The following is a 27,145-nucleotide window of genomic DNA, read 5'->3' as shown; positions in this document are numbered from 1 at the left end:
CAAGCTTCCATGGGAACTGGACAGCTGCAGCGTAGACAGGGGAGGAGGAGGTGAGGGTGAGCGGTATGCGGCAGTGGGAGAAGGGAGAGAGGACTTATTAAAAATCACAGTGTGGCCTAGTAAAAGATGGAGTCATGAATAATATAAAATGGAGTCTGGGGACGTACGAGATGGAGTTTGTTATGTGTCATGAAATGGCTTCCAAGCTATGACGCCAGTAGCCCAGACCCAGGGATCTCTCCAGCAATTGAGGAGCATAACTTCCACTTCATACAGGATGCAGGGGGGTCAAAAGGACCCTTCCTCCCTTACTAAAAATGTTAAATTATTTCCTCACTGCAACAAAGGTGTTGAAGTGAATTTGTTGATACAGGATATACAGTTTTCATCAATATATGGTACAATTCATGATATTGTGTTATAATTTAAAAACAGTACTTGCGTTTCCAAACTTATAAGGGATGTAAAACATGTGTGTTTCCATTTATTGTTTCTTTGACATATACTTTTTGTACTAAAACAAATAAAGAATATTGTGTCCCCCCAGTACATCCACAGACTAGCGATACTTTCTGTGGACATAATAGCTTATGTATGGGAGGGGAGAATGACTTGTAGCCTACTTGCCATAGCAATAAGTGATGAGCAGTGGCCAAGGCGTTCGGTGATGGCCAGTGACCACGGCCTTTGGCTGTGCCCACTGTATTTCAAGCCCACTCGTCCGTGTCCACTCTTTAAAACACTGCCTAATCACTGTCTATGACCTAGTGATTTTTCGCCCACAACCTCAATGTATATGTCCCAATGACTAATGCTTTTTAAGTATTACTTTTTCCCACAGCCATGGGCACAGCCCAGGTTATACCACAGGTTGAACGGCTCTATGTGATTACCTTGAATATTAAAGGCTGCACAAATAAAATACATACTTTTAGGCCGACTTTGTAAAGACTTTAATATTCTAAATACATCAATTCCTCCCCGCTGCCCTTTTAAATCATGGGGTTCACCACTGAGCCCCTCTTCAACCTCTGCCCCACCCCGACCCCACATGACACTCAGACACACACCTTTTCCCCAGCCCCCACCTCACATACAAATACACACAAAAACACACACATACAAATTCCTTCTCCCCAGTCCCCTCCCCACCACAAACGTTGTTCCTTTTCATACACACATGCACGCAAACACACACCTGAAACCCGTATTCCCCTGTCCATCTCGGTCAGCCTGTCAGCCGCTTTGAGCCCTCATGTGTGGCAGGGGCGTGACAGTTAAGATTTAGAAAGAAATCTCTGAGTGTTCTCAGGGTGGTCTTTGTAAATCAGTCAGACTCATTATAAGTTTGACGGTCCAGTAGAAACAGCGTTGTTACTATCGGACCAGCAAACTACGAGTTCTGCTAGCAGGTGCCTTTTTGACCACCATGTCTGACCTGGCAGACATACTGGAACCCACGCGCAGAACATGTCAAAAGCACCGGCGCCATTCATGAATGGTGCCGAAATGGGAATGGGGAAGAATATTTTCCAGCACCCGTGAATGGGCAATTACTGGGTGTGGCAAAGCCATAATGACCCAGTAATTGCACATTCATGGGTGCCAGAATAAAAATGATACCAGCGGCAGCCGTGCTGGTTTTACCAGCACAACTACCGCCAGAATCATAATGAGGCCCAGTCTTTTTAATTTTTGGGAAAATGAAAAGTACTTCTTTACTTAATACTGGTTATACCCCAGGTTGTACCCCAGGTTATAACTGCGTTATCAGGCAAAACAGCTAACAAAAATTCCTCCTGCCCTCCCATACCCTCACCAAGTGCTCTTTAATTTGTACCTGCTCCTCCACTCACCTGATGGCTCCTCTCCTCCCCTGCCCTCTCATATTCCCCCCACAATACTCATCATTGCTGGGATGCAGTTTCAGTGGAAATTGTGTTTAGCTGTGGTTATAACCTAGGTTATACCCGAGGGTATGTGAAAAGTGTTTAAGCCTCATGCTGAAAACTTGATTTCTAGCCCCCATCCAACTCCCAAATTTCACTTTGTGTCCTTGCGGCTCTCCTCCCCATCCTCTAGCCTCATGGCATTTGCATATTCTTTTACCTGCAACTGAATTGTTTCTGTGTTTTAATTTCTGATAACCTTGATTACAACCAGGGTATAAACTGGGGTATAACTGCGGCTATGACTCGCATCGAGAAAAAAAAAGATGGCGGCTATTTCTATTATAAACACCCTAAACACCAATGTATCAGGGAAGACATGGCTATTTATTTTTTGATGAAGGGGGCATCCCCTGTTAGGGAGAATTATCCAGACGGCTAATTTCCCTTACCTGATGAGTCCCTCAGCAGCTTTGCTGGATTTCTAGGATTTATTCTATTCACCTGGTAAGAGTGTGAGCCTTTGTCCCACACTTACATGTGTTTTGCAGTGTGTAGTACATTTTTGTGTTCATAGATATGGAGTCTCACCAACTCCATAGGCATCACCTTTTTACTGTGTGTCACACAGCACCTTTAGTGCAGTGACACAGGGTTGTCTTTTCAGACTTTCCACTTTAAACCCCATTTTCTGGGGCTGACTACTGTCCCCCAGAACATGTAAAGTTGCAATTGACTTTACTAGTCTTTTTAAATGTACAGACCCACTAACCCTATCTTCCAATAGAGTACTGGAGGGGCTAATAGTTATCCCCTTTTGTCTGATTCACTTGGAACATTAGTTTGTTCCCCTTTCTCTAAGATTTGGCTGATGGCAGTGGTATCTTCCCTTTTCTTAATACTGCAAGCTATGAAAATTTCCTCAGTATAGTTAGAGGCTATGGTGGTAGCCTCAAACTCTAAACCCGCTGCACCCTTTATATTTTTATTCGGTTCGGTAGGGTTTATTCGCCATTTCTTTTTGTAAAGGTTTTTCTCGTGTTTTACTCTGCGTGCCAAACAAGGTTTGGTTCCTTTATTTGCCGTCCTTTGGCAGGCTTCTGCACAGAAGCCCTGGATAGGCGCCTGAGTCTCTGGGTGGGCAAGAAGTGAGGGAGGAGTTTTAGGTCCCCTGCACAGGGTCTCCTTGGAGACCCATGTCGCACTCTTGTTTGATTGGCTAGGTGGCTGTCCTGCCAGGACAGCCACCCTGATGCGTGATTGGCAGCCAGGCTGTGTGAATGGGGGATTTGGTGCATAAAAAGCCGGTCTCTGGGACTGGAAGGTAGAGTCGATACTGGATCAAGAGAGCTAACAAGAAGCTGAAGGAAAACGACTGCTGCAACTACTGGACATCCAGGCGAAGCCCTGCTGCAGGTCCGAATCACCTGAAACTTCGATGACAGAGGAGATCTGCAAAGAGTCTTCTCCCCTTGAGCTTGGTGGGACCAACCAGCTCGCCAAACACCGAACGCTGGCCTCCCCCTCCTGGTCGAATTTGCTGTGCATCACTGCAGTGAACCGGTTAGCCAGGGAGAAAGGGACCTGTTTGGGTTTTAAGGAGCGCACCTTTTATTCAACGTTTTGCTCCGCTGCTGGCTTCTTCCCTGGGCAGTGCAGGCCCCTCCAGACGTCCTCCTTCTTGTAACCTTGACTGAAGCTTCAGGAACCGTCAGCCTGCAAGAACTGCCAGGAAAAACTACTGCAGATACAGCATTCTTCTGCTTTTAAGGTACTGTGCCAATCCGGTCGTTCGTTCCGCCTGACCGCGGGCTTGTCCTTCTCTTCTCCTTTGAATAACTTTTCCTCTGACCAACTTCATTTTGAACTCTTGGCAAAGAGTTAACCGCAAATTACATTGAACTGTGTGATCCTCTGAAAAGACTATGAACCATTAACATTGGCCCAGGCCTATTGGCTTGAATCCTAGTTGTAGGAAGCCTTTTCTAGATTGCCCTGCCTATAACTCGTTGGGGTTGTTGCTTTTGAATAACCTTGTCTTTCCTCCCCTTTAAACTGCTGGAGTTCCATTTTGCTCACACTTCATTTTGAACTTAACTTGTCCAGAACTGATTGGGTGTTGTTGTAGTGTATTAAGATTGTCATTTTCTGCTGCTTTATAATATTGCGGGAAGTATGCTTGTGCCCGCATCTTGCTGCGCCAAGATAGATAAGTAACAAAATTGAAACAGCCGTTGTAGTACAATTTTGAATTTGTTCAGTTTATTCTGTTCCTTAGCCCCTTGCGGATGACACGTGTTTCGGCGTATATACTGCGCCTTTCTCAAATCCGGGCTATTCTTGTTCAAAGAAGACAACAATTGGAAAAAAGAAACACATTGCAAAAGATAAATCATATGTATAAACCTACTCGGTTATTAAGCCTGTATTGCTGAAAGTGACTTCTTTTGTGTGTAAACCACTTCTCCCATATTAAAAACATGTATTCAACCATATCTTAACACCTTAACACCTCGTTCATTTTTTCTGTTTTTTTTTTTGTGAAACTAAGGTAGGAGAATTACAGGTTATGATTCTTGATATTAGATATTCTGTTTTATTATGCACATTCATCCATAATTATGTCACTTCTTACCCTTCGTATGATGTTGTGGTTTCCCCTTAAACAGTCCAATTTTTTATGTCTTGTCAGGCAATTCCTGGGTTCAATCCCACCTATGTTTAAAAAACATAGATATTTGAAGTATAAGCGTCCGTTTAAATCTAGTTGAGCCTATTCATATAATCTGGATGCCCAATCATGGCACAAATATCTTGCCATTTAGAATTTTTCGGTGCCTGCAGCGCCCGCCGAATTTATAAAGTGCCGTTTGCAAACCCTTTATTTTTGCATTGACAGCTCCCATTCTGACTGTAAAGCAGTGCCTGCAGCGCATGTCAACTTGTAGCCCATAGGGCTCAATGGGGATGGGGAGGATGCTAACACAGGCCCGTTGTTAGCATCCTGGCCTGCTAGCGGGTCCTGCTTTTCACGTCTGGTCTGACCAGGCGTGAAAAGCATCAAACGCTAGCAGGCCTCGTAATAGGGCAGCCCGTAATGAATGGTGCCGGTCCCGTACCGGCACTGTTCATTACGGGGCCACCAGGGTCCTAATGCGGCCCAAATACTTTTAAAAGTACTGGACAGACTAACCCCAATCCACAAAAGGATTCAGAGTCGATGCTTTGTACCCACGTTCTTTCAAACCTGGTCCAAATCTGTCCAGTGGTTATGGCTGTGTGCTCATGCTACAATTTATCTTCTTGTCTACGGGATAATGAATGGGGACCAGGCCGGTAGTGCATTTTATTGTTTTATTAATAACTATTTTATTTGTTAAAGAATGGTTCCCAATCATTTCAATCTGAGGGTCCTAGATGTATACAATTGTCTGCAAAATTTCAGGAAAATCCGTCACACGAATCAAAGGTTATTAGTGATTCATTTTTTCGATTTCCTATGTAACTCCGACTGAACTTAACTATAGGATGGTGGCCACCGCCCTATAATCAATAGCAGTTTGCAACCTCTCACAAAAATCTAATGCTAATAACTTTTGGCTTGCTGGACAGATATGGAAATCAATTTTCTAAATATTTGTTTGTCAAGGGCCACTCAAAACTGCACATTTTGGTGGAAATATTGTAAAGGTGAAAAAGTAATTAAGAAAACAAAAAAAAAACAATTCCATAGAGAAAAAAGTGCTTTGATTGAACAACCCTAGCATGTACACCACTTGACAGATTTGCACAAAATAAGAAGCAACTTGGGCACACAGTTTTGCAGATTTGCCTTTTGGTGGTTTGGGCTAAAACTGTTCAGTAGCTTTTTAAATATTTGATGGCAAAGCGGTTCCCCTAGCACCTGAAAATCTTGTATATTTTATATATCTCCCATGCTGCTTTGTGGCAGAGAGGCTGATAGGCTTTTCAGAAATGAAAAGGTTGAATTTATTTTTGTTTGTTTGCTCAATGCGAGCAATTTTTGCAGTAATACAGAAGGTAGCCAGAAATAAGTACTGGTCAAAATTGTATATATTATATATATGTACACTACAAAAAAAATTTGTTGAGGGGACGTTATGCTTACGTTGCCCTAACAAAAACCTGTACACTTCACTAAAGTAAATATTTCCACCTCCCCTTTATGCTTCAAATTAAAACCGAAAAACCCCTGAAATTCGACAGTTATGGTAAACTAAGCCCCCAACCCTGCCACCACCCCTGTGCACTGCTAAGACTAACACCCACACCATGCAAAATGGCATCTCAAATGTCAATGATGACATCAATGACGACATCACTAGTTTAGCCCCTTTCTTTTCCTTCCCTGCCATACATATATATGTACATTCAGTAAAAAAAATTCACTCAAGGAATGTTATATTTCACAGTGCAATGAAACACCACTGCACATTCCCCCATTATAGTAAGCTAAGCAACCATAAACTCGCACCATCTACGTGTATTGCTAACACTACCACCCAGGACATCAAAGATGACATCACAAATATCATTCATGACATCACTGCATTGAGTAACCTACCACCTACACCTTACAACCAAGTTTCAAGGAGTACAGGTCCTATCCACAACCATCGCTGCATATGTAAAACATGGTCCTTGTAAATTACCTGCTTATAAATTTACCATCGTCTGCAGCCATGAAGTGAAGAAACTAGGGCATCAACACAACGACCACAATCCAACACACCCATATTAACTTGTAACTCCACGGTCTCCCCACAACCACCTCGGTGATGTGTGGTAGTGGGGGTTATTCTATAGGTCTGTTATCCTTCAGTACCTCTGCCCAGAGGCTTCCCTCCTAGGTGTATGTCTGTAGATCTTACATGGGATGCACGCACTCCCCACAACTTGCCAATCAAACCGCAACACTACGGGCGTGTGCATGGGTGGCACATGTGGCAGTGGTTGTGGCCAGGGCCTACAGTCTTGTAAGTAAGGCCTTTGGCCTTTGGCCGAAGGCCGTTCATCCAAGACTCTAGGCCCTGGCCACAACCACTGTAACATGTGCCAACCATGGCAGCGTACTAATGAATATAATAATAGCCATTGGAAACAGTAATGTATTCACAGCATGTAGGCAATGTCAATGTTCCCTAACACCACACGTGCCCTTACAAATGTAACAACTCCCCCATGCAGTGCACGGGCACAAATACTGGCCTTATTGGACCCCTGCTTTTCTGTGCGTACAAGGAGGCCATAGAACATATGTCATTAAGTAGGTATAAATGTAACAGTATGGAAACAAATACCTTGTTAACTTTAAATGCTTCTAAATCCGAAACATTGAAAAAGATGTGTGCGGAGAGAGATGTCTCCTCTCAAGGCACCAAATTGGATATGATCCAAAGAATCGTGGCGTGGCAAGAAGCGCAGCTTGACGCTATAACTTCTGAGGACAGTGCAGAAGGAGGTGGGGCTGCTCTCACTGGTAGAACCGACGGTGCTGCCGCTGCACTGGTCCACCATGACCACGAGGACAGGGAGGATGAGATGTCTAATGTTTCCTCTGCCAGTGTTGATGGGGAGGCCATGCTTGAATTCAAGAAGCAAGAGCTGCTGTTTAGGCAGAAGGAGCTTGATTTCAGTATGGCCAAGCTAAAAATCGAACAGGCAGAAAAACAGAAAGACAGGGATCACCAGTTGGAACTGGCCAAGCTTCAGGTTGCAAATGGATCCAAGGGTCCTGGACATGGGTCTGGGGGCTCCTCTCATCGACGGTTTCCAAAAGATCTGCTCAGTGTGTATGAGGAAAAGAATGACATTATGGACTGGCTGAATACGTTTGAGTATGCATGTGAAGTTCAACAAGTTGACAATGCTGATAAGATTGCCTGGTTACTCAGCAGACTGCCCCATTCTGGCTGTAGTGCCATTATGGAAATGTCAAAGGCTGAGCGAGCGGATTTTGCAATGTTAAAGCAAACTCTCATTTTAAAGTTTGGAAAGACTCCTGCCCAATATTTAAAACGATTCCGAGAGTATAAGAAAAAATAAGGTGGTACTTGGGTATCTTATGTAACCGAATCCTTAAAAAACTTGACTGGCTGGGTCGAAGGTTATAAGGTTTCTACCTTTGAAGGCATGATAAGTCTTGTCATGCTGGAACATATTTTTGCATGTGTCCATAGAAATTACATCATGATGGCCGAAGAACAAATGCATAGATCACCCATTTCTTACTGTGTGAACCTTTCCCAATGCTCTGTGACACAGCAAATTAGGGTAATGAAAAAAAGCATGTGTACCCTGGTTGTTGCTCCGCTTTCCGCAGATCCAAGATGTCGGGCGTATCCAAACCATCTGACGCAGAACACGTAACACAGCAGCCAATGGGCAGAGACGTCGCGAGTACGCGGTCATGACAGCAGCCCCTTAGCCAATCGGCTTCTTTTTCGTCGAACGAACAGGGAAGTGTGACCACGGAGCCAACATAGATATCACTAATTATTTCAGACCTACTTTTTCATAATTATAAATAAACGTACTGCACGTATGGTGACAACATTTACAAAAGCACACTTTCTGGACCAAGGCCCTGTACCTGCCGCAGATTTCGTCAAAATCCGTCCAGCGGTTTCACCTGTAGCCGTGCGCAAAGATTTTCCCCCATTCAGTCTATGGGAAAAAAGACGTTTTGGGACCCCCCCTATAACTCTGCTCCCCCCTGGACGAATTCTCACCAAACTTTACAAAAAAAGAGTGGCCATATACTTTTTTTGCAAAGTTTGGTGAGGATTCGTCCAGGGGAGTGGAGTTATAAGCCGCCCAAAAAGTGCTCTTCCTATGGAAACAGCAACTTAACCATAACTACATGGCCACTATTTTGGCCATGTAATATGTATATAGATGTATATAGATATATAAAGATATTGCGGTAGCGGCCATGTAGTTATGGTTAAGTTGCTAAACCCATAGGAACAGCACATTGTGGGTGGCTTATACCTTTGCCCCCCCTGCAAGTTTGGTGAGGTTTGGTCAAGGGGGGCAAAGTTATAGGGGGGATCCCAAAATGTCTTTTTTTCCCATAGACATAAAGGGAGAACATTTCTGTTGCACCTACAGCCCAAACCGCTGGACGGATTTTCACCAAATTCGCGGCAGGAGTGGCGGCTTGGTCCCGAAAGCGTGCTTTTGTTAAATCCATCCATTAGTTTTTTTTTTTAAACAACCAAAACGTAAGGCAAAAAAATTAGTGATATCTATGTCTGCACTGCGGACTCACTTCCCTGTTCAGTCTGCGGACTGGCCTCTGATTGGCTGTTCTGTCCGCAGACTGGCCTCTGATTGACCAGAAAAATGTGCAGACTTTTGCATGGTCAGCGGACATCGGGGCGCAGCCACTGATTGGGTGGTGAGAAAATGTGAAATGCGTTGGTTTTCCTGATTCGCCCACCATCTTGGATTCGCAGACATTTTTTTGGGTCACGGACAGTGCGTTGAAAACATTTTTAAAAAAGCAGCATTGCACTTGTCAAACAACAAACAATCTGTCGGGATGTGAGCGGGATGAGGATTGGATTGGATATGGCCATAAGAAGTTTCACCCCCCAAAAGTCAGCGAACACTCCAGATGTCCTGGGGCCGTCCTTTGGTGTTCACGGACACTTCAGATGTCCTAGGACATCTTTACCTATTTCTGCATTTCAGGGTTGGCCAAAAGCAGTTTTTGGATGGCTTATAACTTTTTTGCCACTCAATGAAACTGCATGTAATTTTGCATTTTTATTTAAGAACTACTCCTGAATGGTTTTGCAAAGTTTTGAGGGATTCTGTGAAGAGGGGGCAAAATTAGAGGGCGGGTCCCAAAATATTGTAAAGCCATATAAATGTGATGCCATTTGACGAGTCTGCACAACATTTGGCAAAACGATTTTGGATTTAGATATAAATGGTTTTCTAAAAGTTGGTGGGATTTTCTCAAGAGGGGGCGAAATTAGAGGGGGGGTCTCAACATTTTTAGATGCCTTATAATTTTGTTGATATTTGACGAATGTGGAAAAATGTTTTGAGAAAGATTATAGACCCATCCTTCAATGTTTGTGTAAAGAATGAATGGATTTTGTCAAGTGGGGGCTAAGTTACATGACTACATACATTTTGACAATTAAAAAAAAAAAAAAACACATGGGAGTATTTCAAGCAAACTCGTGAAGAGCATTGGCAAGGACATTAAAGCATGGTTTTGCAAATGTGCTCGTGTTTTATTTTTTTACAAGTGTAATAGTGTAGGTACAAAAATAGTCATATACCTTCGGTGACTGAGGTATAGCCTGTGGCCGTGGGCAGTAGCCAGATTGTCTCGGTCATGGCATAAGGTCATGACGCGAACAATCTGGCTACTGACCATGACTGCTAGGGATGAAAAATGGTGTTAAAGTGGCTATGTCTACCCTGGACTAGCTATGTGGTAAAGTTATTCGAAGGTAGGATAGGTTTGAAAGGGAAAGGAAAGAAAACCCTTTTCCAAGACAGCCAACATAGAAAGAGAAGGCGGGGCTCTGTACACTGACCCTCTTCCCTTGCTATGGCAACCTGCAAAACCCTATGAACATATTACCACAAGCACTTTTTTTCCCTTTGAAATCTATCCTACCTTCGAATAACTTTACCACATAGCTGGTCCCAGGTAGACATAGCCACTTTAACACAATTTTTCACCCCAGACGTCCCACTGTAGGAAGAATAATCCTTCCTTCTTACAGCGGGACACCACAGGCGTCCCGCTATAGGAAGAAACATCTTTGCTTTAGCACCCTGCGTTCCCGCTTTGGAAACCAGGGGTGCTAATGGACGATAATGGTCCGTAGCCCTCCTTATTTATTTATTGATAACGCACCAATGCCCGCAGACATCAGGCTGTGTGGTTACAGTATTTGTTGAGTTGCTGAGGAAGATGAGGAGGAGGAAGACAGCTTACTACTTACTGAGAAAGGAACCACCTTTCTGAGAGCATTGCGGTCACTGGATTTGGATTTGGTGTGGCGGCACATGGAGGTGGTCCCGTAGGAGTACTGTCCAGGTAATCTGCGACTGAGTACAAAATTGCACTCAGTGCATTTCACTTTGGTAGCTTTAGCCTTTGGTTGACTTCCAACAGTAGTAAAGAACTGGCACACCCACGATTCGATCTTGGTGCTAGAAATAGGCACTTCCTCTACCTCATCTTCTTGGTCCTCTTCATTGCCTTTGCAAGTACTGCACTTTTTTCTGTTGTGAAGGTCCTCCAGCTGGTGGTGGTGGTGGCTCTTGGGGAGGAGGGATGGCAATAACTGATCCCATTTTTAAGATAAATAGTTTTGATAAAATTCTTCCAAGTATGTACTACATTGGTAATAGATAATGAGTACGAGAAGGTGTAGGAGGTGTGCAAGGGAAATTTTGAAGTTGAAAGTTCCTAGATCAGTAGAAAATTCAGTTCCGAACTGTCTTCGAAGCACAGATACGATCACAAAGTGCATACGCCTTCACCAACATGTCACCATGCCGCGCGCAAGCGTATGGTCACGTGGCACTGTCCAGAAGGTCTGCGATGAAGTCAGCCATAACTCACGCCACTACCGTGCACTGCTAAGATTAACATCCATGATATCAAAGATGACATCACAAATATCATTGATGACATCACTGATGACATGACATGTCCAGCCCCTTCTTTTTTGTTCACTGCCATTTCTAGGCCAGGAGGTTTTATTTACTGACAGTCAGAAAATTAACTTTCAAAGGGTATTACATTTATAGATATTGCTATTCTCACATGTTGTTATACTACACTACACTACTGGCCAAAGGTCATGTCCAGTGGGCTCTGAAACAAGAAACATCTTTACTGAAGTTCCAGTCTCAGGTACAAGGCATAGGTATAGATTTACGGAACATCAGGTAAGTTACATGTGGACAACATGCACCGGCATCCTCTCTCATTCAACCCATCTACTAACTGACACTCACAGAATCACATTCTCACACACAGCATTCCATCTCTGTCACTCCTAGCATTCCATGCATAAAGGGCAGGGAAAGGCAAGCCACAACATAATGTCCCTTTACTTGTTAACTGCAACTATAAGCTGCACATCTATAAAGCTTATTTGGACTGGACACAGTATAACATTTTTGCTAAATGTGGTTCCTTGTCCTGTGTTCTGTCATATCGAGCAGTCAAGGCCACCTTTTGTTTTTTGAATAATATCTAAGTGCGCCTCAGAATATTACATCACGTCACACCTGTCCTCATGACTACATACATCTGACCACCATAAAAGCTCCAGTCTCATCATGCTTACTTGGATCATAACATTATGCTGACATACTGGAAGCTAGTCAGGTATCAAGTTGCATGTACAAATTGAAACCACAACGAGTGTCCTGTTATGTAAGACAACAAACAAATGGAATCATGTAGTTGACAAGAACCATCTATCACCCCAAATGTTGGATTAGATCACATTTGCCTACTGTTCCAAGTTTACCCGCTATGTGATTTGAGGCTCAGAGGATACAAAGGGACAGTCCCCCATACTGTCTTGGCCATTTCTAACTTATGTGTTCAGCCTGTCAATGATACCCTTTATTTTCTCCCCCTACATACCAATGTCAAACCTATAAAACACTGGCTTCTCAAAAACTCATGCAACCACAAAGTATACTGGGATTTCAGTGCTCTTTTGAAGAAGCCATGTCTGGAAAGCAGCATCCTTGCATTAAAAACCACAAGTTGTGTTTCTCATCTCTATCATTCTCCAGGCAGTGAAGATGTGACATTGGAAAACCGAGAAGGTATTTGCAACTGCAACATCCCATCAGTTGTCGCATTCTGGTGTAAAGAGTCAGACAAAGGGGTGGCATTTTCACTAGAATCTTTATTTAAATACAAATTAAAAAGGCCTATTTCTCCCAGTCCCTGAAAGACTTTTCTCTACCTAACTAACGAATAATGTGGGTGTTCAACACCAGGGTGGTTGTCAGACTGAAAGTTTCCATGTTTTCTGATGGGGTCCTGACTTGTTGCATGACGTTTTTAACCTTCCCAGGTTTTTCATTGAAGACATCGGGAAACTGGGACAACAGGTCTTGAATGCCCCCTATTGTTCAGGTGTTAAATCAGGTGAGACCAAATTTGGTTCTGGGATTCCATCTGTCAGTAAGGGGGCCATGGTCACAGAAGATGGTTTTACGGAATCTACCTTCCACTCTTTTAAAAGATTTGCATGGTAGATTTGCATTTTGAATCTCTGATTAGGTTTTGAAACAAGGTAGTTGTAAGACCCTTTTTCCCCTGTGTCTCATATGGTCCAAACCACTTAGAAAGCCTCCTTTGGTCAGAGGCTGGCAAGAGCACTAACACCTTCTGTCCTATTGAAAAGGAATGGCAGACTACCTTCTCATCATTTTGGGCTTTCTGCGTTTCTTGAACCTGCCCACGTTCTTTAGTGACTATTTCCCAGACAATAGCCATATGTTCCTTTAGGTGTTAGGAACTCTGGGAAATGAGGAGAATAGCCAATGTCCAATACATGCCTTGTTTTGGTTGAACCTCTCCACCAAGCCGTCCATTTGCAGATGGTACATAGAGGTACCCAAGGTCTTAATTTGGAATATCTCCCTAACCATCAGTTTAGACATGAAGGTGCTACCCTGGTTCATTAGGATTTCCTCGGGAAATCTAACCCTAGATAAAATGGGGATCACTTGTTTCAATATCTGTTGGGAGGTGTTGTTTTCCCAACTTAGAGGGCTGTTGTGGTGATATTATGTCCCTTCCAATCTAATAAAAGGATACCTCAATAATAGGACAAGTTTGTAATGGTGCTGTAGATACCATAGGGGGGCAGTCTTCTGAGTATGGTGACTAAAATCATGGGATGGCCTGTCCCTGAGATTTGCAATCCATAAATGTCCTAAAGTAAGATGGGAATGGGCCAGTACTAGGACTGCTCGACAATGACTGTGAGGGACTACTAACTGGTTTCTTGATACACCATCAGGGGTTATGTCCCCTCTGTATAGGAGTACATGTTTTAGAAAAAAGAAAGGACATCCTTGTGCCCAACCCTCAACCTCTGGAACAACTTTTAAGATAGCTTCTGCTAAGATCGGATCATTATGTTGGGCAAATTCTAAGTCGGGATGAGTTCTGTCTCTTCAGAGGGAGGTTTAGATTTTGCTGGTATTACTTTGTCTGCCTCCCCAAAACTTTACTACCTCTGTCGGTAAAGACATGCTCCTGGATTTCTACAGGTACAGGGAAGACTGTGCTATCTAAGATCCCTTGAGCAATCTGTTCTCTCATTTTAACTTGGTGGGCTTGTTTCCTATGGTTATGGAATACAATCTTGATGTCACCTCAGCGGTTAGGAACTCTCTTACATCAGACATGACATCCAGGCCATATTTCCAAGCAAGACTTGACTTAGAGAGCAGCCATATATAAGTTCCAATCTGGAGAGGACATTGTAAGGCTGTTAGTGAAGAACTGGCATCTCTTCCATCAGTAGTAACCTCACTGCTACTACAAAGATCAAAACCAAAATATTCAGTTGCAGCGACTGTGGGATTTGAGGCTCAAGAAGTACCTTTACTGAACTGAAGGGTGACCTGATTTTTATCAGTCGGGTCAGATACCACTCTTGACACCATATGTGGCATACTGCAGTAAGGAGGTGGACAAAGGGGTGGCGTTTTCACTATAATATTTATTTAAATAATAATGGAAAAGGCCTATCTCTACCTGTCACTAATAGGGTTTTCCTTACCTAACTAAAGAATAACTTGGTGCTTGTCGTCAGGATGGTTGTCAAACTGGAAGTGCCCGTCCTCTGTCCAAACTAACCTACTCTAGCCCTTCCACTAACAGAAGACATTAACATGAATAGTTCCAGGAGAACGATTCCCTTCTCCTAATCCAGGGCTTGTTTAAAGGGCATACACTCCTTTTGCTTCCAATGCACTTTATTCCTTGGCTATCTTTATCTTTGTGTTGGTGAGAACAAGGGGCACTGTTCCCATAGTGTCCTTGGTTCCTTCTAACACTCTGACAATGGAGACTGCTCTCATGGCACTATCTAGCCTTAATATGCATCTTGAGGATAGAGTGTTTAGGGAGACCACTCTTGATATTTCCTTTTCTTTTAGTTTCTTTGACACAACAACTGGGTCAAAGAAGATCACTTGTGATGTAATCTCGACCCCTGGTACTTTTAACACAGCTTTGTTGATGAGGGAGGTTACTCCTGATGTTTTCTTCCCATTCAATACTCTTGACACAATTACTGAGACAAGGGAGATTTCTCTGATGTCTTCTTCCCATCTGTACTCTTGGCACAAGTAGTGAGTTGGGGGAGATTACTAACAATAACTTCTTTATTTTTGGCACCCTTTCCCAGTCACCTACTGGGTCTCCCATGACTCCTGTTATCTTTGCTCTGGGGGTACATCACAGGTTATTCCTGGGGTGTTGGGTCACTGTGTTCCTGGATGAACACATTCCTTGCTTCTCCATCCACTCCTTGCTGGTTTAATTTGGCTTTCCAGGGTCTCCGGCCAGGCAGTGTCAGCGCAGTTAAGGCACTGCTCAGTTCACCTCCTCTGACTTATGCCACCATTAGTCAGTTCCCAGCTTCCAGTCAGGTCTGCTCTGTATTGGCCTGTCAGCATCCTCCCGACTGAAGGTTTGCTTCCCTGAGGCAGCTTTTTGCTTCCAAGTTCAAACTTCTTAGATCTGCCCAGATTCACACCTACTTCACCTCTCATTGGGTCCTTTCTCTATTTTTATATTATACAGCTGGTTCCTCCCAAGCACAGTGTCATAGTCCTTTATTTGTGCCCATTGTGTATTCTTCATGCCTCCTCAGGGCCACCACTTCCCAGTATCTTCGGTCCTTTGCAAAGGAGTAGTTTGTATAACTCCATCAATCTATTTCTTCTCAGTACTCATAGAAGATGACTTGAGATCAGACTTATGTCTATTTTAGACTTCCCAGTCTTGGCAGTATCCATTCTTACAGGAAGAAAGGAGGGGGCATTGCAACAACATAAAGGAGTGCTTTCAGATTGTTTCCAAGCAGACTTTATGGGTTTAATGGTCTCAAAGGCAAGAGGGCTACGAAGTTCCATCATGGAATGGGAGTCCTTGTCCCCATGGGGGGAGTCTCTCCCTGTAAGGTCCTGCTTTCTGCATAGTGGGTTCATCTATCTAGCCTAAGATGGAAGGGCTGCCCCCCTAGGGAGAAGTGACATGTTCCCATGAATCATCACAGGTTCCTAACAGCAATTGTTCAGGATGTCATGTGCTTCAGCTCCATCATCTTCAGGTTCGACTTCTACGGATTTGCTGTGTGTTATATGAAAGAGGTATCAAAACTCATAACTTTTTATCAGAAAAAAAAACAAGTATGGTGGCCCCTGTTAGCAGGATTTATCAGTGTTATGCTTAATCCCCTGTCGCAGTAAGACCCCCAGCAGTTTTTACTGTACTTCTGGACCCTTTTCTCGTTCTCCTGAATGAGGGGAACCCTTTTCCCCTCATCATTCTTATTTGCTCTAGCCATGGAATATCTGTTCTTTATGTTTTACTTTATTGTATGGAGTCGTGATTTCCTCAATACTCTTTAAAGGCATCTGTGTTTCACTTTTGCAGCACATAGCACCTTATGTGTCGTGTTTCTGTAGACCCTTTGGGTCGTCCTTTTTATATGCTTTCCTTTTCCTTAAAATCTACCGATGTTGAGGTACTTTGTATCCTTCCTAAATGTTACTTTTGAGAGATCAGCAGACCCAACCTTATTTGGAGTGTTGAGAGGTTACCTAATACCTACCCCCTCCTTGCTCTTGTAACCTTTTGTTTACAGTGACAACCCTATAGTTAGGGCTGGTGCCAGTCGATGTGTTCTACCAGCTTTTGTGCAATTGTCTACCGCAGGCTGTACTCACAGCCCTAGGTATGCACAAAAGCGTCACATATGTGCTAACTTGGTGGCTCCTGTCTTTGTTTGCCATTTCTCGCCATTCTGGGAAGGGGAGGTCTCCTCAGCAAGGCCTATGTTTGGTTCACAAATGAATAATCATTTAATAATTACGTTTCCCATCAGTACTAGCATATGTTCCCTGCCCTTTGTTTGACAAACGTATTTTTGTTAAATGTAGTCATTTTCTTTTATTCTGCGCATAAACACAATTTCCAATAATTGTGTTCTATGTGGTTAGAATACTTCTTAATACATTGGTCTCAAAAACGGGTCATTATAGTTGGTGTTTACCTCTGACATCTGTGTGCAATCTGCAGTCACATGGTAGAATCGCAGGCGTTGCTGACTAGGCCTTACGTTCTCCTGAGGATGATATTAATGCCTACAACTTCAACATTAAGAGTTGGGAGAAGTCGGCTATGAAAGGTCAAATAAAAACGAAATATTATATTGTCATTATGGCTTAACATTTTTCATGCTTTCCGCATAACTATGTCACAGGAAACAAAATTGCAACACGTATTAACAATAATGTTTTATCGTAGTCGTCGGGCTTTTAAAAATTTCAAATATGTATTCATTTGCAGCATTGGCATAACAATCATAAAAACAATTAAATGTTATTTTTAATATCTTGTCTAACCGCACTTTAGGCTGCAGGGAAACATTTTGAATACTATGGATTTAAGGTCATTAAACATCAGAAACTTTCCATCAGTTAAATGATTTGAAAGCAGATGTTCATGGTAAGTCAAAAAGATCAATACTTTAAAACTTGCAGGACAATAATGCAGTAAATTATATTAAAACTCTATTATATTTGAATACGGCGAGGGATGTGTTTTTTTAATACGTTCTTACAAAGTTGATTGTATAGTTGGAGAAAACCAGATCATGCAGCAGAAGTTCAAGTCCAAGCAGTGAAAAAACAATTTCCGTTAATCTTCCCAAAATGACAATTATGGCCATAACATGTGTCCTTTCATGCAGAAAAAAAAGCAAGATGGGAATAAGTGGAAAGAATATGCAATCATTTGATTCTTTTGTAATTAAAAATACAGACCCTCAAAATGAATTATTTAGATTCTGCAGATACTTTAGGAACCGAAGAGGCTATTACAGGAAAAGTGATAGTAATGAAAATCCAAATTTCGCTCATTTACTGCCATTATAGCGTATGGGATCAGTTTCCAAGCCATGGTGTCTAGATGTGCTGTGAATGCCCAATAGATGAAACAGCATCCATCACAGGTTAGGCCACACTCACCTTTAAAGAGAGCACGGAGCGCATGCATTACAATGACGAACATAAGGGCAGGTGAGCAAGGAAAATCGCAACACAGCAACATATCCTAGAACATATATGGCCGTAAACACGCGCGGCTTGATTTACAAAGCATTTCCCAATGGGATTGCACAATTTTAAAACCAGAGGCATTGCTAGGGGGTGGGGGCTGGAGGGGCTAGGGCCCCCGGGTCTTTTGGTTGTAGCCCTGGATAGAAGATCAGGGGCTACAACCAAAAGGCTAGCTCTGAGATTCCCGACATTAGTGTAGTCCCGGATCTTTTCCAGGCCTAGTAACACCCCTGTTGAAAACGCTTTTGTAAATCATGTCCATGTCATTTTAAAATATTGTGTTAATCCGCGATGAGTGATAGAATCAATATTATTTTTTTATAATGTAAAATACAACTAAGGTTATGGAAATCGGCCAAATTCTAATTCTAAGATTGCTTCGAGCATCCCTAATAGATGAAAGTGTGTTGGCTTGACTGTGCCTGCATGTCATGGCAGGATGTCTTTTTCCCCACATGTTCTTAATGTTACATTCTTTTCATCGCAGTGGTTTTTGGTTTCCTCTGACATTATTCTGATCAACGGGATAGGCGACAGTAAGATTCTGTGGCACAGGCTGGGGTAGGGAATTTGCCAACAGACATTTTCCATCATTTTCTTGACAAAGGAAACTGATGTCAGTGTTTTTGCAAACCTTAAACCTCATTTACCAATCTATGATTGGATTGGGAAGGACTATGCATGTTTCATTCTTAGATATAAATCACTGTTAGGGATCACTTTGGCATGCTTTTTTGTCCTATGCTCTCATTGTAGGGCTAACTGCGTTCTACCTCATTGGGTAGTTTGACTGTTGCTGGGACTAAAAACAGAAGAAAGTGCAGTGCGTGTCCTGTCTTTTTCCGTATCATGTTTCTACAAAACATCACCACATTTAGCAGCACAGGGTACCATGCTGAGCATCTGAGCAAGCAGGCGCGGCAAGGATTAAACAGGCCTAGAGTCAAAGCTCCTGTCCGACCCACTGGGGCAGGTCTGTAGGCACACAGTGCCTCATTATGTGCATATTCTGCCTATCTATCCTATAGCCACATTGGGCCTCATTACGAGGCAGGCGCCACCCGTAATGAAGGGTGCCAGTACGGGACCGGCATCCTTCATTACGGGACGCCCTAATACGAAGTTACCTTTGCTGGACCTGGTAAGGACGCCTGGTAAAACCAGGCCTCCTTAGCGGGTCTAGCAAGGGGCCCAGGGAGCTAATAACGGAGCAGTTATTAATGGGTCCGTTATTAGCTCCCTCCCCATTCCCATTTGAGCCCTATCGGGGCTCAAATGGGACTGGGGGTGGGTTTTTCCAATGAGGACTTACCGGCTCCTCCAAGGTTGGAATAGCCTGGTAAGTCCTCATTGGAGGAATCCGGTACTGGAACCCGGTATGGAGGCAGCCAAGCCCTTATTAAGGGCATGGCTGCCTCCATACTCGTAATGAGGCCCATTGTGTCCCTCTTATTTCAGACCATTATATGGCACTTGTTAAACTATGTACAATATGTATCATCAAAGGCTTTCTGCAGCAGCAAATACTCAATAGATGCTTATACTTCAGTCCCACCTTCTTCCATCCAGTACAAAGAGACACATTAGCTGTCAGTTCGCTAAATGCAAGACCTCTCACTCAGTACCCTGGTCACTGAATGCACTCGTTCTATTGGGCCTGATTTACAAAGCGTTTTTGAATGGGACTTTTGCATTAAAAAAAGTTTGTAAACCAGGCCCTTCATGTGCTAATGTGCAGCAGTCTGCCCAATCAGTGTCTGTGCTGTTGTCATTACTGTAACGAACAAACATATTTGCAAAGTGAGAAATGACTCAGCCCGGTATCATTTATTTACCAGGAAGAGGAAGGACAGAGTGGCAAGATCTGTGGGGCCTGCAGACAAAAAAGGTAGCGTGGTGGGTGAGATCGAATGATGTGGCACACAAGCTGGGTGTGTTCATCTCACACCCTGTTCTGGAGTTTCCTATTGAAACCAGATGCGATGCATTTTCAGCAGTGCACGAACCATTGGCCTAATTTACAAAATGTTTACAGAAGCGCAAAGTGACTTTGCTCTGCAAATGTACTCTGTGCTGCGCTAAATGGGCACTACCGATTCACAGATCAGACTTTGCGTTGGCCCTCTCCTCTTAGCGCTGTGCAGGATCGCTTTGCGCAACACTGAATGCAACGTGCGGGAAAGCCAGCTCAAAGAACAAAAGAGGGAGTGGAACATGCAAAATCCTCATTAAAGCTGGAACATGAAGCAGAACGAGGGTGGGTGGCCCATGCTGAAAAGATGACCTGTGAGGCATCCCCACACCCTGAGGCCAACCATGCAAACACACAAGACTACAGCAGCCCATTTTCTTCTTTGGTGGAGCATTCTTTTCTCTTCTTGTGGCTGCATGCTTTTCATGTTCTGCGGCTCACAAGGGAGCCCCCAGTAAATAGATATGTCACTAGACCTAGCCGGACCCCACAAACTAAGGCGAGCACTCCAAACGAGGCACAGCACTTCTCAGGCTCTGCTCGGCCACATTAGGCCTTGCGCTGTGCACTCCTTGAAAGTTCTTGCATTGCCACACATCCTGGTTGGCCTCAGGGTGTGGGGATGCCTCACAGGTCATCTTTTCAGCATGGGCTACCACACTCATGGTGCCGGGCAGCAGAGTACCAATTCTTCACAAACCCTCCCCACTTGTCCCTGGGTTGGCTTATAACCCCCCTGCCCCCACCATCTTCACCCGGGCTGCACCATGCACACGGGTCAGGGTTTGGTTCTTCTCTGACAAACCAGTATGGCATCCGTGCAGGCTTTGTGGCTCCTAGGCCATGCCCCCTGGTCCTGAAACCCTGCACTTTCGCCGGCCCCAGATTAGGGGCTCATTAGTCACCCAAGCTGCCATCCCTTGCTGCCCACGATTTACTCCTCCCTTTGGCACACCCAGTCTGGCCCCAGCTGGGCCGGCAGATACCCAGGCCATGTAGGCGCCCGTGCTGCTATAAACATCAGTCCCTTAAGGTTCCAGGAGACCACTCAAGTGGGGACACCTTGCTACAATCAGGTGGGTCAAGTAAACACATTAACAATCACATACACATTAATAACAACATTTAAAACCCTTGCAGTGTCTGTGTGTTCCTTTTCTGTCCTACTGTACTTATTACTCATATACAGTCCTCTGTGGCCGCCCTCCTAAATGCCTGCTGCATGTGCAGTCAAAGCCATGGCACACATGATCCTCTAAGACTTCACCCTCTAAAAGAGTCTATGGCATTACAGAATCATCCCTGCTATATCCATATTAACATATCTACCTCGTGAGGGAAGTCTTCCCCTCGCATTCCCCATGCAGGCCCACCAGTGGTGTCTGTGCGCTCATGCATCAGCTGACAGACAACACAGCTGCAAAGCAAAGCATCTGATCTGCAAATAGCTTCGACTTTCTGGACACCTGCTCTGTCGCCAGTAAATCAACGACTGTAAGGCCTTCATTATACAGTAATACTGCATCAGAGAGGCATCTACATTGACCACCTCATGCAAAATCCGGTTCTGTACATTGCTGGGGTAGTGTGTGTGCCTGTGCAGCGAAACTGAAACTTAATGTATATTATTATTATTATTATTATTATTATTATTATTATTATTAATAATATGTATTAAAAATGTAATAATAATACGTGCATTATTAGTATTGTTAATGATATGTATTATTATTATTATTATTATTATTATTATTATTATTATTATTATTAATATGTATTAAAAATGTAATAATAATACGTGCATTATTTGTATTGTTAATGATATGTATTATTATTATTATTATTATTATTATTATTATTATTATTATTATTATTGGTATTTGGTGATCGATACAATGCCCCATGCTTTATTGCTCCAACTTATACGTTCTGCAATACTCAATGTGATTGTTGTTATCCACTTGTGGCCCTCAGTGGGTGCAGGGTGGCCTGGGGAAGGGCTGAGTCAGCCTGACCGACATCAAACGCATGGCCCATGCACGTTGAACCTTATCATAGTCCTAGCTATTTAACACGTGATGTTCGATATGTATATATATATAGTCTACGTGGGTGTACACATCTGAGTCCCATAACTTCATAATGCATTCAGCATTTGACCCTGTGCCCTGTGCTGTCTGAAAACATGCCGGGTAGATTCACACAGTCCGCACAATAAAGTGCGTATCCACTATCTAGAGAGCGGCACAGCTTATATGAAATTCCTGCAGCAGAGCCATAGCAAAGAAATATGAGCAAAGGAAAGGGCATTGAATACATTGCATAAGCAGTCTCTTGACAGCGAAATGATTCATACATGTTATTATCCAGGGTTCCCATTGGGCTCTTCAGCGGGAGGGCCTATGTGTTTGCTAAATGCTGTCTCAGTCCCGTGGATCACGTGCGTTTCTAGCATGTGATTAAATAAGGAATCTGTGGTTCACAACATTATTTCGCTTGTGGAAGAAAGAACATTTACTCACAAATAACTTTAAAACAAGAAAACCGTAAATGAAAATGCGTGAAACTAAACCAAAAACAGTCAGGGAAAGCTGTTACTTGCATTTTCCCTCCTTCAATCAATTGATTTTTAGATCAATACATTACTGTCAGGAGACCTGAGGGAAACAGGAAATTGGGTCCAAATTAAAAAGAGAGGAGGCCATTTGTATTAAGATTGAAACTTCAATGTTCAATTTAAGTTCAATCAAGAGTGACCCATTGTTTGAAAAGTGCTGTTTCACATCAATATACTTCTTGTTGCGCAAAATTGTACAGTAAAGATCAGGTCAAGCAAAGCTTGCAAACAAACTAGAGGGAGCAGACGTTTAGCACAACAGATAATAAGCTGTTTTTAAAAAAAACATTTTTTTATAGGAGCTCACACTTGGAGCCCTAATACTAAGGCTGTGATTGTGGAAAGAATGCATCAAAAACACAGTCCATCACACATCGAATTAAACCCAATACCAGAAATATCTATTGTGTGCTACAAAAATGTATAGTATTTCGTTCTTTCTTTCTTTGTGTTATTGTTTAAAATGCAGACAAGAGGGTGTGTTGAACCAGCGTCTGGGCTGGCATCTTTTAACAGTGGCACAGTACGGTGTGGTGTGGCTGTGCGTCAGTGTTTGTGTACATTGGGTTAAATCTTTGGTCACGTGTTGAAACATGTATAACATATTCTGATAGCTGTGTGTTCATCAACCCAATTGCTTTGCTTATACAACCATTACACATTCTTGTTCATTGAGGTGAGACAAGGGGTGATTAACAACTTAGGAAAGGAGTGTTTTGTATAGGTTACCTGACATTATATAGGTGCTGTCCTATAATTGTGTAAATGCAAGACATATAGCCTTACACTGCTACACTGTTCCTCTTGTGCAGGATGCCTCTGTGTTTTAATAGCTTTCCCCTGGAATCATCAGAGAGGGGGATGCATTTTGTGCCACTGAGAGCCCCGCCCAAGTGCATCATTTTCAGGGAAGACCACATTCGCTGAGTAGCCTCTCATTACTGGTGGTGCTGGTTATCACTTGCTGGTGGGAGCTTTCACCTAATTCTAAGAGGTCCTCTTGTGGTGTCAACCTGCAAACAATGTTGTGTTAGCCAGTGAATAGTCCGATATTGTTCCAATGTTTAGGGGCATTGTTCAGCAAAAATGTTTCTGAATAGCGTATCGATTTAGTTTTGTGTCCAATTCTGGAGTTTTGCCCGCTCATTGGCTAACCAGCAACTGGTTTCTTGAATGCAGTTTTGCTTTGGAAACGTGGTTCCCATACAACCCATTGCTTCATAAAGGCAGTATGGCTCTGAGTGTGGCATAAGTGGCTGGATCCAAGAAAGAATGTGAGGGACTTTGCTGTAACCTGCCACTTCATAAAAACCCTTCTGATGGCCACGCTTTGCCTCCATAACTGTGGAACCAAGGGTGGAAACAGCAGTACTCACCCACACACTCGAAGACTACTTCAACTCCTCCACACGACCAAAATGATGAGCAACATTCTCTAGTGTTTCCAACTTCAAATTCTTCATCCTCCAACCAAACTCCATATGGAATGTGTTCCAGAGGCTGACTGACGTAACATAACCCCCCTAATTACAGCAGAATGACAGTAGCATGTCACAACAGAAATTGACACCTTGAGAAACCTAACCGTGGGCTACAATAGCCAAGAATCAAACAGACACACAATCTGTTCATGTATGAAGGAAGGGCGGGAGGAAGGAGGGAAAGGAAGGGAAGGGAAATGAGGGAGGGAGGGAACAAGGGAGGGAGAAGGAAGGAAGGAAGGAAGGAAGGAAGGAAGGAAGGAAGGAAGGAAGGAAGGAAGGAAGGAAGGAAGGAAGGAAGGAAGGAAGGAAGGAAGGAAGGAAGGAAGGAAGGAAGGAAGGAAGGAAGGAAGGAAGGAAGGAAGGAAGGAAGGAAGGAAGGAAGGAAGGAAGGAAGGGAGGGAGGGAGGGAGGGAGGGAGGGAGGGAGGGAGGGAGGGAGGGAGGGAGGGAGGGAGGGAGGGAGGGAGGGAGGGAGGGAGGGAGGTTGGTTGAGGGAGGCTTGTGATCAAAAACAAATGTATAGAATGAATACAAACTTCGGAAATCTTTGGTCTTCAAAAACGGCTGACACTTCTTGACCCAACAATCCCTCTGTCTAGCCAAATCATTAGTTGGCGATCAGTTCAAGTATTGTATTTATGACCACGCTATATATTAACATTTCTCTTTATCATGTTGCTCAGCAATAATAACAATAGTTTCAACTCAGTCAACTTCAAAAACAGTGAATACGTTCTCAGTTAGGCCGCATCAATAACAGAGAATAAAAGTGAATAGAGGCTAACACGTTTCACGCTCTGTCGTCTCCTTTTACCGCCTTGTGGTGCTTCCTCAGAGCCTGAAGTCGTATTCCCGGTTTTCAATTAACAAAAGCACTACAGACCTTTCAAAATGTTTCGTTTAACTCATTTTTACTCTGTTCAAAGTGGGCAGTCACCAGTGGCAGGAATGTAACAATGGGAGCGACTACACACATTTAGTGCACAACATCACAGCGCGTTAACAAGGAGGCCCAGTTCTAATCTTTTAAGGAGTGCAGTGGCAGTTTGATGGGAACCTTTGTATCCACGTTACATTATGTGCACTATTTGGGACCTTTCAGTTTGTGCCACCATTCACTAATATAATGCTATATGTCTCTGAGACTGGGTCTGTGTTAGGCAGAATTACATGCAGTACCCTTTGGGAACACTACACACAATTAAGACTACAGGTGTAAGCACAATCTCACCTTTGGTATAAGTCTGCACTACAAAGTATTGTGGTAGCAGGGCTGAGCAGCCAGGCTTATTTCAAAGGGGATGTGAGCAGTACAAGGTGTTACACAAAGGACTTGCAAACACAGTGGTTCAAACACACACTTACTCAAAGTTTCTTTACACAGCCATTTAGAAAACATTCTGTTAGCAATAGGCAGCTCAATATCACACTATCATACACTCCAGTACCCAAAAAAATCAGTTTATGAACAAGTTAGGCTCCCCAGAAGTGGGAGCAAAATGGCACTTCAGTAACTTTAAATGGGAGTAAAAGACATAAGTTATAAGAACTAAACACAAATACTTTCTTTAGGCAGGGCAAACAGTTTCAGTTCACTACAAGAGGCAGTTCAATTTAATAGGCCTGGGCCAAAGTCAATGGTTCAGTGTCTTGGATAGGATAGCACAGTTCTGGTAGTAAACGGTTAAGTCTTTGCCAATGTTCTTAGAAGTAGTTTGCACGAAAAAGAGTTATATGTCGGAGTAGGAGCAAACAAGACTCAAAAGTTGGGAAAGTTTCACAAACTTTCACTGCTGCAGAGAGGATTTCTCAACCGTGTTTGCACAGTACCTTGGTAATGAAGAAAAGCTGTAGCTGAGGTAATTGTTCCTGGGCCTCAGTCATGGGGACAAGAGGGACGACGTCGGGAGGCTCCTGCACTGCACGGGGATGGATCCACAAGCTTGGCAAAACATCATTTTAAGGTGTGAGTGCCTTAAAATCCACAAACTGGTATCCTTCTCACTGGCTATCCGGTTTTCAACAGCACTCTGAAGGAAATTCGACCAGTATGGAGATGTTTTCCCGGTGGCTTGTGAGTTGGTTGTTCCCACCAGATCAAGGTAAGAAGTCGTCCTTGAAGGGGCTTCTCTGTCGAGGGAGTTTCAGGCTATTCGGACCTGCAGCAGGGCTTCACCGGGTAAACCAACGGTCCAAGTGTTGCAGCAGTCGTCTTCCTTCAGCTTGTCTTTGGTTCTTTCGTTCCAGTGGTCGACTCTGCCTTCCAAGTCCCAGAGACCTGCCTTTTAAATAGTTTTCTCCCATTCATTTCAGCCTAGCTGCCACTCACCCAGCAGGGTGGCTGTCCTTGCCGGACAATCAGCCAGCCAATCATGCCAGTGTGCGTTCAGGTCTCCTAGGAGACTAAGCACAGGGAGTTAAAGGCACCTCCCTTTCTTCCTGTCCACCCAGACACTCAGGCGCCGGAGGCGCTCTTCAGTACTGAAGCCCGCCAAAGGCAAATGAACAAAGGGACAAACCTGATTTGGCAATTCAGCGACAAACACTAGAAGGACCTTTCCAAAAAGAAATGGTGAAAAAAGTCGATCAAAACCTGTTTTTACAGAGGGGGCAAGGACGCCATCTTGAAAAACTTGGCTTGGGTGGATTTTAGCTACCGGAGCATTTAAATGGGTCGCGGTTCGGGAAATCATTGTAATACCACTGTCACTAGCCATTCTGAGAGGAAAGGGTAGCTTGTGAGAGCTACATGAGTTTTCTAGGCATAGGGAATGCTAGGTATTCCCTCCAGC

The 27,145-nt window shown here is 43.5% G+C and overlaps 1 protein-coding gene across 2 annotated transcripts in view; it reads left to right on the top strand.

The window, feature by feature from the left end:
• The window catches only part of NAALADL2 (N-acetylated alpha-linked acidic dipeptidase like 2), a 4,115,865-nt gene that overhangs the window by 3,594,236 nt on the left and 494,484 nt on the right, over positions 1-27,145 (top strand). The gene's annotated exons all lie outside the window — the stretch shown is intronic.

Source organism: Ambystoma mexicanum, chromosome 10, assembly GCF_040938575.1.
Source record: "Ambystoma mexicanum isolate Mex_15411 chromosome 10, UKY_AmexF1_1, whole genome shotgun sequence".
Taxonomy (NCBI): domain Eukaryota; kingdom Metazoa; phylum Chordata; class Amphibia; order Caudata; family Ambystomatidae; genus Ambystoma; species Ambystoma mexicanum.
This window is presented reverse-complemented; position numbering and strand designations above follow the sequence as displayed.